Source organism: Cydia amplana, chromosome 9 (genome assembly GCF_948474715.1).
Source record: "Cydia amplana chromosome 9, ilCydAmpl1.1, whole genome shotgun sequence".
In the NCBI taxonomy this organism is placed as follows: domain Eukaryota; kingdom Metazoa; phylum Arthropoda; class Insecta; order Lepidoptera; family Tortricidae; genus Cydia; species Cydia amplana.
The window spans coordinates 3,602,199-3,618,914 of NC_086077.1; the positions used below are offsets into that span (position 1 = coordinate 3,602,199).

General features: G+C 37.3%; 1 protein-coding gene across 1 annotated transcript in view; it reads right to left on the minus strand.

Moving 5' to 3' along the window:
• LOC134650926 (uncharacterized) overlaps window positions 1–16,716 on the minus strand; it is a 435,267-nt gene that overhangs the window by 293,767 nt on the left and 124,784 nt on the right. The window lies entirely within an intron of this gene.

The window sequence follows — 16,716 nt, forward strand, 5'->3', positions numbered from 1 at the left end:
CCTAAAACCTATAAAACGACATCCATGACGACTTTTATGACATAGTGCATGGCCACCATCTTGGATTCCAAAATAGTCATCATTTTCGAAATCTGAGCCCCCTATAACCTATAAAACGACATCCATGACGACTTTTATGACATACTGCATGGCCGCCATCTTGGAATCTAAAATGGTCATCATTTTCGAAATCTGCGCCCCCTAAAACCTATAAAACGACATCCATGACGACTTTTATGACATAGTGCATGGCCGCCATCTTGGAATCTAAAATGGTCATCATTTTCGAAATCTGTGCCCCCTAAAACATATAAAACGACATCCATGACGACTTTTATGACATAGTGCATGGCCGCCATTTTGGAATCCAAAATGGTCATCATTTTCGAAATCTGCGCCCCTCAAAACCTATAAAACGACATCCATGACGACTTTAATGACATACTGCATGGTCGCCATTTTGGAATCCAAAATGGTCATCATTTTCGGAATCTGCGCCCCCTAATACCTATAAAACGACATCCATGACGACTTTTATGACATACTGGATGGCCGCCATCTTGGAATCCAAAATGGTCATCATTTTCGAAATCTGCGCCTCCTAAAACCTATAAAACGATATCCATGACGACTTTTATGACATACTGCATGGAGTGCATGGCCGCCATTTTGGAATCCAAAATAATCATCATTTTCGAAATCTGCGCCCCCTAAAACCTATAAAATGATATCCATTACGATTTAATGACAGTGCACGGCCGCCATCTTGGATTCCAAAATTGTCATAATTAAAAAAAAAATCTTTAAAAAAACAATATTATAAATGTGTAAACCGAGCACTTTCATTTGATACCAAACTCGACCATACTTTCTTGCAATTAAACTGACCAGAATAGCAAGACCCCTCACAAATGGCTTTTTAGCATTTTAAGCTCTTATAGCTCAATAACCTCTTGTTCAAGCCAGCTCAAAATTTAATGACTAAAATATAATGCCCTCGACTATACGTTCACCCAATTTCATTTAAATTAGAATAAATTTACTTAAGTTATTGAGTATCAAACTATCCTCTGAAAGTTCAGCTTAAAAACATTGAAATGCCGGGACGTGCCCCTAGCCAGCCGTGTGTTCAAAGTCGAATGTAAGAACTTCGCTTCGCTTCGCTTCGCTTCGCTCGCTCGTTCGATGAGAATATACGTGGAATATACCTTAAAAATTTAAACTCGGGTCACATTCAAACTCGTTTTATGAGAATTCTAGTGAAAAAAACATATACCGAATTTCGCTCATACGAAACTTCATGAAATACATTAATTGTTTTTTAATTATCTTCGTTGTTCTATTTAACAACAAGCACTCAAAATGTATCTAGAAAAACCTTGATTCGTTAGTGGCACGAAATAGGAGACACACGAAAAATAAAATGACCGCTATTTCGTGAGTCGATTTATTGCAATTTTAAGGTATTTCTATGCATATATTCAATATTTTTTCTTATCAAATCAATTACTAAGGAACCCACAGAAACACTCCCAAAAACTTTTATTCGAATGGGTTTAGCTTTTCCTTCCTATAAGCTTAAGAGCCAACAGGAGCTGAGATTTAAATATTTTAGGTAAATATACCCGTCTCGCTAACGGAAGCGGCTCCTAAAACTAGTGCGATAAGGAAAAGGCGAAAAATCCTGCGTAAAAATCTCAAAAATCGAGGTTTCGTACTCGACTGTTTCCTCCTCCAAAACTTAACCAATCGTAACCAAATTTGGAAATCTAAATGATTATGACATTATCTGTGTCGTACCGTTTTGCTTTTTTGGCTAATTGATATAAGTTTTGAATAGCGCGCCTCTCATTGCGGCATAGTCAATTAGGCCATTTTGGCCATTTTTGAAGGGCTCTAGCGCCTTAAAAAACAAAAATATCAAAAAAAGCAAAACGGTCCGACACAGATATTGACAATATTAATCTGAGTTGAAAAATTCATTGCTCTAGCTTCAAAACCCACGGAGGAAACAGTCGAGTACGTTTGTATGGAGAAATGACCACTCCTGTTGGCTCTTAACAAGTGAGAGCGCGCACCTTACGCCTAAAAAAAGTGCACGCATACAACACTGCTGTTCGCGGCCGTCTGACAGTTTCGACCGTCGTATTACTCTCAGTTTAATCACTAAAATATTGGTTATTATTTTATTGAAGAGATTAAATAATACAGATTTTTTTCATATGTATAATTTAAATAAACAATACTTGAATTCCTTATTATTTGCGCCAGAAACAAAAGTAACGAAATAACGTACTAACACGAACTTGGGGCCCTTTACCTTACGTGTAATAATAATATTTGCATGTGTGTATCCTAACTGTGAACTTAGTCGTTTGCTCGCTGCAATTAAAGAGACTCACTGCAATGAATATTTTAATTTGCACTCCAACAGCCAAGCGAATAGTCCGATAAGCTAACTAGAACTAATTTGTAGTGGGACATCACAAACGTAATAAAGTCTTAACCATAAATTCCGCGTTATCTCTTGCCAGCGATGTACACGACGCATCGCTATGAAACGAACTTAATCTACATAAATTTGCAGTTGACCCTGTCATAACATACACATACAGGGTGCTTCCTGTAACAGGAGCAATAAATTAAACTGTAGGCTATAATCCTCAAACTGACCAACATTTGTTTAGCAACTTTTGAAAATAACTCATGTTTTGATTTTTATTACACTTTTAAGTTTATTCTAAGACGCAATGTATTGCAAATTTTGTTATGTTTAAAGCGTGACAAGCAACGTCAAACATACTGATATCAGCGTACATTCAAGGCAATATTTATTTTGTATGAAAAAGAGGAAGTCTAAAGGATTCATAATTTTCAAAAGTTGCTGAACAAATGTTGGTCAGTTTGAGGAGTACAGCCTTTAGTTTAATTTATTGCTCCTGTTACAGGAAGCACCCTGTATACAAGCTATTTCACTGTAACGGGTTCAAATGATTTGAAACGGAAATATTTTATGCCCGTTAGGTATTTGCGGCGTTCAATTTGTTACATGCATTTCAACTTTGACTTTGTGATTTCGCACATTGTCACGGAACTTGATTTAAAATTAACAATTTGTTCGCGCCGCGACAGAGACAAGCGACCGAGACAGAAGACCGCGACTGGAGACCGCGACCATCACTTCTTGACGGTAGGCAACATATAAGTGACAGTTCGCGAGCGAGACAAGAGCGTTTTTGTTTCCTGTCTCTCGCTTTACAAATTTGAACTCGTTTCGATACAACCTTGACGATAATCTTGGTGATTGGCGCGCACGACTTTCAGTTCGTGCACGCACGAATAAGCGTGAGCGATCTCCAAGGTCGTATCAAAACCGTAACAAGTCGTTAAATGTGAATCGGGCTTTATGACATTGACAGTGACACTGACACGTCCGCTGCAGCAGTGAAGTTGTTGCAATTGTGATTTGTATGTTAACTTTTTTTCATAACTAATTCTTACAACCCTAAAAATAAAATGCATATAAATAATTCATTAGTTACCTTCATCTGTCAAGGCAGATTTAATGATGAAAATTTTGTATCGAGTAAATAACCAGCCATTCTGTAAACAAAATATCATATATTACAACAATAAACAAGGTTAAAATTATTGAAATGTATATTAAAATCAAATTTAATTAAGGTTACAACATGCGTACGCATTTACACAATTAAACTTGGAGTTGCTCGCTGTGGTTTTAATTCGGAAGTTAATTACAGTATACAGCGGGTGTTGGAACAATATGATTTGCCGCTAAAAGGAAATTGCAATTTAAGTTTAGCAATATATTTGAATACGAAACCAATAGCGTAAATGTTATTTTTGTAAGTGTTTAACAATTCACACAACAAGCAGATCATTGGGTAACGTAATTTTGCATATTAAATTTACCTGGTTAAATAGTAGTACCTATAGTTGGTTGCAAATGTTTGATCTTACATGGTTTTTTTCCTTTTACGTACCTACATATAGTATTGAATTATACCTACAATACAATACACACACATAATTCCATACTTAAGCACAATGCGAATAAAGAAAACAAAAACTTGAAGTAGTTCTCAGTATGGCTATGTTATAGTAACCTGATATGCTTATCGAAACAGGAGTGAACTTCGAAGTTGCCAATACACTTACATTGAAGTTCGCAGCTTGTGACCTCTCAGTCGACGCGGCCCACTAAATATTGCGATGTGTGGAACAGTAAGGTAATATTCCAATCTTCACGCAGTATTTCTCTCACCTTACTAGTATAAATTGCGCTTCCCAGTTTCACTTAGTTGATAGAAAGCGAGGCCACTGTAACATTGTCTCGCTTAAGCGTTTGTCGTGGTTAGAAATGGCGGTACACAGCCTGAGCGTGCCTAGTTCCCCTATCCTCCCCTCGCAAATAAGCACAAGTTTCCGTCTAGCTTTAAAGTTAATTAAGTGTCTCCCGTTGACTTCTAAGTGCCTACTGTTTCGGACTATATGTGGCGCCCAGATGGACTAGTTAAAATTTAATTTTTGCTTCGTTTCAAATAAAGCTACTTCATTTGAGCTGATATGGTCGTACAGTCGTACAGCATCGCTATGTAATTTTTGCTTTGTTTCAAATAAAGCTACTTCATTTGAGCTAATATAGTCGTACAGCATCGCTATAGAAGAAAGTGCTTCTCCAAATAGGCGGCATAATTAATTGATACATCGCCGTAATAAGCCGGAGGGGTGAAAGTGAAAAAGCGGGTAAATAAAGTGTTAAGGGTCGCGGCAGAGGTGAAAAATCCCTGACAAGCCGCAGAAATCATTCAAGTTAACGGCGTACAGCGGTCTGCACTCCGGCGACCCGGGACCTGACATTTTTTTCCGTCATCCCAAAACAAACTAAACAAGATACAGCTCGTTTTCGGTGCAATAAAAAAAAACACTAGCGCCAGTATTGAGTTTGAACGCTTCTGTATAGGTAAACAAATTACCCCGTAACTAGATTTTGTGACAATTAGACTATTTCGAGTGGAAAATAATTTTGAGAAATAATCTTGTTCCATGTACGGGAAAATGTTAGCAATAAAAACGGATTAATTTTTGTAGAACTTTCAATGCATAGGTTTGTTTAATTGGTTTTGCGTTGCTGCGCTTGTAAATTCCGACATGTGCTCGATTTTTAAGAACCGAAATTAAACCCTTAAAATTTTACTGGTTTTCATTTATCAAAATTTGATAGAACACATAGCGAAATTTACAAGCGCAACGACGTCTGCATATCTGTGCGTCACCTGGTCTGATATGGTGGTGTTAATATAGGCACCTATTAATTATGTTAATTACCTACTCCCAGGGATCGGAACCGGTTTTTTGCAATAAAAACTTAGAAATAACCATATTTTTAATTAATTATTTTATACTCAAAATGTAGGACTCAGTTGTGTTTTTAGGTTACGACTTCGTATTATTAGATTGCCCAATTAGAAATGAAGTAATTAGCAAAGAGCGAAAAAATACCGTTATTCGATCCCTGCCTACTTCATGATTGCATAGGTACCTATGTAAATTGTGTCGTGTTTTTACCCAAATTCAAAATGGCAATGGCTTAACCATTCCGATTCTAGCACAAACAATGAGTAATTGTAGGTACATTTTTGTTTTCGCCTGCAAGTTCGGGTGAAATCCAAATGCACGTTATAGAAAATAAAAAAGATCTTGTGTATTGTGGAATCACATCGGCCCCCAATTTTCTCTTCACATCAACATTCGAAATTTAAAAATCTGATCTTTAGTTTATTCTTCGATATCGCCGCTATACTTACTCAACCTCGTATCTGCAACACTCATTTGATGACAAAAACACCCGTATTCCGAATGAAAGAAAAGCGACATTTCCATCAAATGATTGTTGCAGATATGAGGTTGAATAATTATAGCGACGATATCATTTATCCACAGTGAATCACGCTTTTATTGGTAAGTGCTGATGTGCAGTCGGAAAATTTCCAAAAGTGCCAAATTTCCACACGGATATATCATAAGGAATAATTTCGGAAACTTCTCATATTTTGTTTGGGAAACGAAGTTTTCCATTTACAAAGTTAGTTTCTTGTGAGAATTTTCGGGAAATATTCCAAATATTTTAGGAAACTTACCGCAACCTGCACATCATCTACAATACGAGAGCCACGAGAATAATGACGTGTCGAAATAAAAATCAAGATTCGATTTCTCATGATCAAATAGCACTCCTGGGTCTTCCATTAGATTCCAATTCTGCGCGTTGTTTCTTTTATAAACATCTCTGTGTAATCTCGTCACATTTACAAAAGAAAATTAAACGCCTCTTCGTTCGCTCGTAAATGCAAGTTTGATAAAATGGTGCGATGAAATGTTATTGTTAGTACCTCATCATTGGCCACAGCATCTGTTTTATGGCTCCTCTACACGATGGGCCAACGCCGGCCACTCCAAGGGACGCATTTATGCGTTAGAGGGAGCAAGTGATATTGCTATATCATTCTACCGCATGGCTGCGTCCCTTGGAGTGGCCGGCGTTGGCCCATCGTGTAGAGGAGCCATTAGATGTTTGTAGTGACGCTTGTGGCTTTACGGCGCCGTCGATGGCTATAGAGTCCTATTAGCAGCGCGGCATTTCTTGCCACATCGATCGCGCACACAAAACGCGAGTCCGCGAACCTACTCATAAATAAAGGAAGAGGTAACCTTAGATACTTTTCGCCAATTCAACATACTCTTTTAACTCTTTCCCGTATTAACTATTCACTACAGCTATTAGGAATCCATTAGGTTTCCTGTTAATGAGTTTTAATCTCCATCTGATAGTGGGCAGATAGGTTACAAAAGGCCATTGGCTCCAGATAAGGATTTACGTGGCAATAAACCCGCCGGTTGGACCGGCTCCAGGCGTGGAATCTATTTTCCCGGACACGCTCAAATCCAAAATTGCTCGCTTAACTTCACGCGGGTTTAATATTCGATGCAATTTTCACGTGCAAGGGAACCAGGGCTATAATTCTGGATTTTGGGTATCTCTGGAGTTAGTTATTGTTGGCCTGGTTTTGACAAGATGAGGTAAGTAAAGTCAGCTGCAGAGAGAAGTGACCCCCCCCCCTGCAATAAAATGTCTATGCAGCGGGGGTCACTTCTCTCTGCAGCTGACTGTACTATTTACTAAGGGTCGGTTGCACCAAACTGTTCGTATCGTTAAAGAGTTTGCAAAATTTTTATGTACCTATGGAAAGTTACATAGTAAAGCGCCGGGGCGCGCCGGCTGACGTAGATCAGTCTGTCAAATGTGGTTGGTGCAACTGGCCCTTAGTAGTGAAACTCTGGGTACCTACCTACTTTGAGCGGTTATTTCATGAAAACCGTTCAGATGCAAGACATTGCTATGTGGAAAATATGGCCGTCAACATAAATTTCGACATTTCTGACTGTCGTGTCTGACATGTCGCCCCGGAATACTGCAGCAGTAACGCTGGAGCAGTCTGAATCCGAACGGTACCTTAAAGCTCTGAGTTGAGTTCACCACAAACTTTTGTAAAAGTGTTTTATATGCCTTCTGGATAATAATAAATAATCCTTTATAACAGTGGGTCGTTTGCTTAATCGTGGTCTCCATTACCTGCACTCGAGGAGCCTTTAGACTGCGAAAATATTCGTTTTTTGAAAGAAAGGTAATATTATAGATATGAAATTTTTTATTTTATTTGGATACGATCTTGAGTTACCATGCGACGCAAATAATCGTGAGCAGCTAACGCTATAATCACGATATAATGCCATCAGGAACCCCTGATGGCATTATATCGTGATTATAGCGAGATGCTTTATTAGACAACCGTCTAATAAAGCATCTCGCTTGCACTTATTGTTACGGAGGACTATACTTATTATTACGTAGGTCGTATCAAAACGCGATGAAAACCATATTTTTTTTTAATCAGAATCAGCCTTCAGTCTGCTAACTAAACCAACCGAACTGCAAAAAGCAGTTTAGCTTTAATGTGATTACCTCGTTTCGAATTCAGCTAAAGCTAGCAAAGTCTCCCATTTTAGACTACTCCTAAGGCTCGTCCCGCTTTAGCTAATTGGTCCTGTGTCCCACTTTATTTTTTTATTGTAAGTTAATTACTGGGGCTGTGAGCATGGCATGGATTAGTCAATTACTGAACACCGTTTTACAATTTTCATTTTTTTTTCTCGCATTTTACACCTTTCTCTGAGTGGTACATTTACCTTGAAAGAGACTGTTATTATTGTTACAACTGTGCTTTATCTGACATATATATTATATTTAAATGTTGGCATGTAAAGTGGGTGGTGGTGGTGGTGGTGGGCTTTAGTATGTATGTACTTAATGCTAGTGTTATGTTATGTCTTATACACGACGATAAGGGATAAAGTGGCAATAAAATGAAGTATGGCGTTATTCATAAACGTCTGACTCTCTCTCTGTTTGTCCAAGGACGACTCTAGCTAGAACGGTCCGGGCCCGGGACGTGGCCTCCGTCACTTCTTTTTCTATGACAGGTGACGGTGATCACGTGATGCTTTCTATAGAAAACTGAAGTGTTGGGCGCCCGGCCCGGTCCCAGACCGTTGTAGCGTGAGTTATCCTTTACACACTTTACCTAACAATCATGTGTCATAAACTGCGGTCAAAATAATTACACAACTTCCACAGGCCATAAATATCGGAAATTAATTATGCGTTCAATTAAAATCTGTTTACTTCTAGAAGCGGGGAATTCGCAAGTGTCGTTTAAATTTATATCATGTTTGTTTTACGCGCTAACAGGCTACCTAAATCAAGTTTCTGTAATGCAAATGTCCTTGTGTAACCTAGACACAATAGAGATAAGAATAGTTGGCACGTTTAGCAATTAAGATTGGACTTAATGGAGTACCTACTTAGCGATGTCAATATTAGTACGAGGTAGATATTAGTACGGCCGCGGATGGAAGTCGTTTTTTTTTCGTCAGATTTTGCTAAAATTCGCTAAGTTACATGAGCTACTCATTCTAGAGGAATAAACGTGATAATTTAGTGATAATAAACGTAGTAAGTAATAATTTTCCGTTGAATTAGGAAAATTCCATACTTACGTGTTTTCGTAACATACATCGGACATCATTATTAAGGAGTTTTAGGACATATTATGGTGAAATTGTGCTTGATTGTACAAAATTAGGGAACTTTATCTATTCACAAAATTTTATAGAAACCTTTAAACTTTAAATAAACCAAAACCAAAAAAAATTAACGAAAAAGTAAACTGATACTCGTTTAATCGTCTGTGAATCATCATCTGTACTTATGTCACTCTGCGAGTTTACAAATTTCAATTTATTATCGTAATTATTTATTTAAATAATAGTTAACAGAACGTATTTGTCAGCGATAATCGATAAAAATAATAGACCTGCTGGTAAACTGCGTAAGCGACATGCATGACAAAGCTAGACTAGATCAATGATTCAGCTTCACTCTTAACTGACCATTCGTAGACCTTATTCCGTTGTAATAAGGTATACTTTTATCAGTTATACAGAAGATGGCTTAACAATTTGAAAAGGTGGATTACCGCGGCGAGTGAAGCGCACCGCAGTAATTCTGATTTAGTGTCGCATTATCGTTAGCATAATCAGGCAAACAGCTGCGCTTCAGTTGCCTCCGTTTTTACGGAACAGAAACATCGAGATAAGAATTTAAAGTACCTTCGGTGTGATTCGTTTCTTTTTATTTGGCAAACGGGAGACGTTGCCAAGTGATTTGAGGCTACAAGGGAAGAAGATTTTAAATTACAAAATCAAATTATTATTCAAATATAAGTAAGAAAATTATATAACTAACTAGATAAAGATAAGATAAGATAAAAGATAGTTTATTCAAGTAGGCATAATTACAATGCGCTTATGAACGTCAAATAAAGCTAGGTAGACCGGCTCCAACCCTACACCTCTGCCCCGAGAAGATTTAAATCCCCCCTCAATTGGAGGAGGGTATCCCATTATGGGACCGGCAACAAACTCGGCGGGACACATCTTTTCAAAAATAATTACATCTTATAATTAACATGCATTACGAGAAAATAAGGAAAAAAAAAATACAATTTAAATCACTATACAGTGTGTAGCCTACAACACGGGCGAAAAATTAAAACGTAGATTCTACTCCTCAAACTAGACAATGTTTGTTCAGCGACTTTTAAAAATAACTTGTGGTTTGTATTTTAAAACACTTTAAAATTTATTCGAACACGCAATGTATTACGAAATTGATTATGCCTATACGGTGACAAGACTGACGGGCAATGTCAATTAGACGGAATTTAAAGTACATTGAAAATATTATTTAGTTTGTTTGAAAAAGGGACAATTTTAAGACTACATAATTTCAAAAAGTTGTTGAACAAAAGTTTTATTGTTTGAGGAGTAGAATCTACGTTTTAATTATTCGCCCGTGTTGTAGGCCACACACTGTAGAATTCATGCAATTATACACATAAGGTGTAAAAACTATTAACTATTACGGCTCAGCCACCCAAAGAGGATCTTGGCCTCCGAAACGAGAGCACACCATTTTTCCCGATCCTGCACCGTTTCCTGCCAATTATCGGCTTGAAGCTGACGCAGGTCCGCTTCCACACTGTCTCCCCAGCGGTATCTGGGCCGACCTACCGGGCGGCCACCAGTCGGTCTTCCCAGGTACGCCCTCTTGGCAGCTCGGTCCTCTCCCATTCTCAATAGGTGCCCGAACCAGCGAAGTCTGTGGGATTTCGTTTCGCCGATGATATTGGGTCCGGCCACCAACTCCTCGATATCGGCATTCCTCCTTATCCTCCACGTGCCGTTGTCTCTCTTGATAAAATTATATATTTTAAACATAATTATTCTTTCAATTTCTTATTACAGAGCATATTGTTAAATAAATACAAACTCAGCAAAATAAAATCAAGAGAATCGAAAATAGTAAAGTTGTTGTCGAGCGTAGACTGTAGCTTTTTTCTTTATATTTGTTCTCCGAAGTGAAGAAACGCAGTCAGGAACGCGCCGGCCGCTATGTTGCCCAGAAGTCCGCTTTACCTCCAATTTACCACCAATTACCGGGATGTGTTTATGTGAAATAAAAACACATATTTAACTTTAATAATACTGGAGAGTGTTCAAGCAAAGTGCTTGGGTGGGTGAGTAAAACTCTCTGAATAAGCAACCAAGATCGGGGTTTATATAGGCAAATATCCCATCGTAGGTGCAACTAGTCCAGCAACTAGTGGGTGTTACATGGAGAGTCAGTTTTATTTATTTCGACCAATCACCTTAATCTATTACATTTCATTAAAAACAGTGATACAAAACTTAAAACTAGGCACATAACATTCCACACAATACATTAACATGATATAAACAGTAATAAACACATAAAAGTAAAATTACACGAAATTACACGTAAAATCAAGATTACACTAAAACATGCATGATTAAGAGCTATTCACGACAGTTGTTAAAGTTTTGACGTAGAGGGCTTACTTCGGTATCCATTCCATGGGCACGGCAACACTGATCCTTTTCATGATTACTTATTTCGTAGACCTCACAACACGGGGCACGTTAATGTGCCCCGAAGCCATCATGATCACCATAGCCAGGCCTACGATCACCAGGATTAACAGAGTCTTGGGGGACGCCATCTTGAATTTAAGTGTGTCTTTGACGACGGTAAGATATATCAGATAGAATACTCTTTATTGGCACACCTCAGTAAAAGAAACAGCTTTTCGACGCCGTGTCAAACACAAAAGCTGTCACGCTGACGCCACGTCACCGAAGTGTCAAAACTGAAATTGAACTTTATGAATATGCACGTAGGTCTATGTTGCTCTGTCATATGTGACCGATTAATCGGTCTTTGGCGTTGAACCTACGGTGCGGATATATCGGTCATTGGCGTCCAAAAGGTTAAAGAAAAACAATCGATTAAAGATAGAGGCAGACAACAGGCGATCTTATTGCTAAAGAGCGCTAGGTTAGCTAAGTTATGTGAAGACAGTTCACTTACTGAGCTTTTAATAGGAATTACTGACGAATGGATTTGAATATTGGGTTTTTATTGTTATTTTAGTATGACGGGGATGCATCAATAGGGACTAGGGAGTATTACTGCAATGTTTTGCCGCTACAGTACAGCACTAGCGACGTAAGTATATACCAAAGGTATATACTTACGTATATACCATAGAGTAGCTTATACATACTGTACCTTTAACTGTTGTTTGACAAGTTCTCACAGACAATCAAATATGTCATTGATACATTAAATTAAGGCGATTTGTTTACAAAACGCCTACTGGGAAACGCGAAATCGAAACTCAGCTATCTGCCTATTTATCGCTCGAATATGCAAGAGTGATAGAGAGGTTAGATAACAAAATTTCAACTCTCTCGTTTGCAGTAGACCCTTAAATTGTGACTTATTGTGGGAGTGGCGCCCCCTTAGCAGATTTTCGTGTAATATTCCCTATTCCTACAACGTTTGTACTGAATACTTTGTACTAAACAATTACACCCCCAGTTTAATTTGAGCCCAAGATTCATAATGAACAATTTGGACATGCGTAATTGAAACTCTGATTTACCTGCGCGTTCCGCTAAGTGCGGTTGTTTGTTAATTACATCACTGATGCTAAGTTAGTGGGACCATTATCCTCGTTACGCTGAAGTTGGAAACTAGTGTATTGAATTACATTACGTACATGCATACATTACCATTTACCACTACATTACCTACATTCCACCTAAATTTACATCCATAATATTTTTTAGTTTGTAGATTCTAAATCCATGCTCGTAGGTCGTCCCTACTAATATTATTATAAAATACGAAAATAACTACTATCTGTCGTGTTACCTTTTTACACTTAAACCCCTGAACCGTGTGTTAAATTAAAACCTATCTGAAATGGTCTGGTGTCTAATGCAGCATTAACAGAAAAAAATAAGAAAAGTTGTCAAATGCATTGCACAGTTTGCACACGCCTAAAGATACATTAAAACAAAGTATCATTACCAACTTCAGGAATAAGTACAGTGACATTACCGTACGCTAACATTACGTAGAAGTTTAAAGACAAACGACTCCCCGAAACTAAAGAGTATCGTCTGTCATTGGGTCGGTGGTGGTAATGGCGAACAGCACTCCGCTCTATGCGGTAATGACTGCCATTACACTTTAAATGAAAACAAGTAGCTGTCGCAGAAGGTTCTTATTAAAAGGGATAGGTGTGATGCTGACGCTGTTAAAACATAATGCGATAGTTTTCATTTATATATTTTTGTTTATAAAATTAGACGCTTGTAAGTGCAACTTCGTTTATCACGATTTTCTCTTTTTTTTTCTATCAAAAGAGCAATCTAAAAATGCGTAATTTGCGTTTATTTTTAATTTAACTCCTCTATAACTTATTATTTTGTTAAAAATTAAATTTAACATTAAAAATCCCTAATCTAAAAGTGTAGTGTTCAACTTGAAATAAAATGGCCCAGGTGCATTAAATAAATAGTTTCGGTCTTGGTTTAAAAATAACGAAATCCGGCAAAATTCAGGCTTTTATATTTTACAGATACCTATTTATATATCTTCCGTTCAAACAAATTTAACCCGCGTAGGCATGTCTTTAGTGCTAATAGGGAGTTTTTATAAATCCGGATTGACAAGTGACTTTAACGAGACTATTTTTAGTATAATCTGAAATGCTGAAATTGTAGCACGTGTCATCATTAGTTACGCATCAAAGATTGTTTCATTTGCTTACTATATAAGTAGATACATATTGTTTTTTTTTCATACTGCTTGGTTGCAAGTAGTTTAAATGTATTTGTGTTATGTTATAATATGTTAAGAAGCAAGAGAGAGTGAAAAACTTAGAGTAAATTAAAATCTATAACTTTTATAGTAACGGTCATAGTAACCAATCATGAGACATAAAAAAAATTATAATTATCGTTTTGCGCGTTAAAAGTATGAATGTCATATTCGTCTTTTGGGTGATTATCTGAGAATATGTCTGCGGTTAATTTTGTATGGATCGCGGCAATTAGACCGCAGACATATTTTTTCCCCTGCTGCTGCCTCCCCTGTGGCCACTAGTGGGATACTCTTATAGGCTAATAAAAAAGAACATGACACCTCCGTACGAGTATACACAACCCGCACTCCCTCTCAATGTATCTGTACCGGTAGTTCCTACCTACAAGTTCCGGTACAATATGAACCTTCATAAATTATGGACAATCTACTCGCGCCATCGATGTAAACATACTGATACAAAGGGCAGGAGTCGATACCATTACACATAAATTTCACTTATCTTCATCATTTGGTACAATTTGCTCCTGGGCACGCCGTGTTATACGAAGGATTAGATTTATGTGTTCTCGTATGAATACTCGATGGTGTTGGAATAGTTTCATAGATGGCGTATTTGCGGTTTAAGGGCTCACGTGAGTGAAATTGCTTTTACCTTACGTAAATGGTGCTTTCAGAAAAATCTAATCTAATACCTTTAAACGAGCAATTCTTGTTTATTTATTTATTTATTTATATATATATATATATATATATTTCGGGGATCTCTGAAACGGCTCTAACGATTTCGATGAAATTTGGTATATAGGGGTTTTCGGGGGCGAAAAATCGATCTAGCTAGGTCTTATCTCTGGGAAAACGCGCATTCCCGAGTTATTATATGTCTTCCGAGCGAAGCTCGGTCACCCAGATATTTAGGTATTATAACGGATATCTTATACTAAGATACCTAACCTAACCACTACATTTTGTACCCCAAAAAAACTTGACCTTATTTTTGTGTTGAGATTTTAAATACTAATTGATTTATATACATTTAGTAAAATTTTAGTTTTTTTTAAGCATATATTAACTATGAAATTTTCTGGTCAGACTATACATGCATCTATGTATAATGATAATTTAGTTATAAAAAAACTGTTCATAGAAGGTAATTATTGTGCTAATTTTCTTCCAAGCTGACGGCGAGTGAAAAATAAATTCAACTGTAAAAAGTAAATACATTAACAAAAACCCTTTGTATTTGCACTCGCTTTTGTGAAGGAAAAATATAAATCTGTTAGACGGAACAATAACTAAGGCACAATTTTTTCACAGAAAGGGTTTTCTTAGGCAAGAACGCGGCCTTTGTTATGCCAGAATTACTTTTATGAAATTCTAAAAACTGATTACAAAAGCTAGTTTTTGCAGTATCGCAAAACGGTGGCTATATTTTAATAAGAAATTTATTTGTCCATCCGACAAATATTTTACACCTACATGCAAAAAGGGTTGTGTGTTATGTGTGTGTATAGAATATCATACTCTTTTGAAATTCCGTTTACATTTTTGAAGTGAAAACTTCTTTAGCGGCGCTGTGCACTTTTTGAGGTGGGGAAAAAATGTTAAACTCGAGACAGCGTAAGACGATCACGTGACCGTAAGATTTAGAGGGATTTCAAGTAATTAACGCTAACGCTAGATGGCGTTAACCTCAATTATACATAGTGCATTTTGCACTAGTCATTGAGTTTTCACTTCTGCCGGCACACCCTGAGTGCAACCCGTTGTTTTTTCTTTTCTATTGACGTTAACAAGTAACGATTGCCACCTTGGCTACTCCCCGAGTTATTACTTTAATTAACGAGAACAGGAAGTATTAATAAAGTGATTACCTTCCAAATTATAAGAAACAAAAATATCTGCTACATTTTCTACTGGCGGGTCGTTATTTGTAGTTCGTAGCTTAAGCTCCCACTTGTTTTTCTTCAATTTGTGATCAAAGGGAGTATTTCATTAGTAAACAGATTAATGGTGACGGTGATACATTTTTCGTGTAATCCCGTAAGTACATAAGGAAAATTGCTACTAGCAGCTATACACATAGGTTGGCTTCGCTACTTAATGAGATTTGGAGATGGAACGAATAAATGTGATTATGGATGAAAATATTACGCTATTTGCTGAGAGAATTTGCCGTCGGCTGTGTCTGTATTGCTGAGATAATTTCGTTTTGGAGATACAAATCATCTGTTGCTAAGCTAGTAAAGTACCAACCTTATACTAAATCTATGTCACTCCTATGATATTTAAAATATTCTTTAATATTTTTTCCTGTAATCTATAAATACATCCACAACATCTGAAACCTATGGGGTTGCTAATTTCAAGAATTGCGAGTAGTGAAACCGAACAAGTGCGAATCGGACTCGCCCACCGAGAGTTCCGTACTTTTTAATATTTGTTGTTATAGCGGCAACAGAAATACATCATCTGTGAGAATTTTAACTGTCTAGCTATCACGGTTCATGAGATACAGCCTGGTGACAAACAGACAGACGGACAGACAGACGGACAGTGGAGTCTTAGTAATAGGGTTTTTACCCTTTGGGTACGGAAATCCTAAAAAACGGGACAACCAAATATACATAGGTACCTATTACGTAATTGAAATTTATGGTCACACCTGATTCCCAAAGGGGAGACGCAGATCATGGATTCCAACTTCATGTAATCCTGACATAACATTAACTACATTATTTATATGAACCTAAGCTATTTGTTAACTAAAGCCAGCTGTTTTTAACTTTAACTTTTCTTAAGATCAGCTCGTTGGTAAC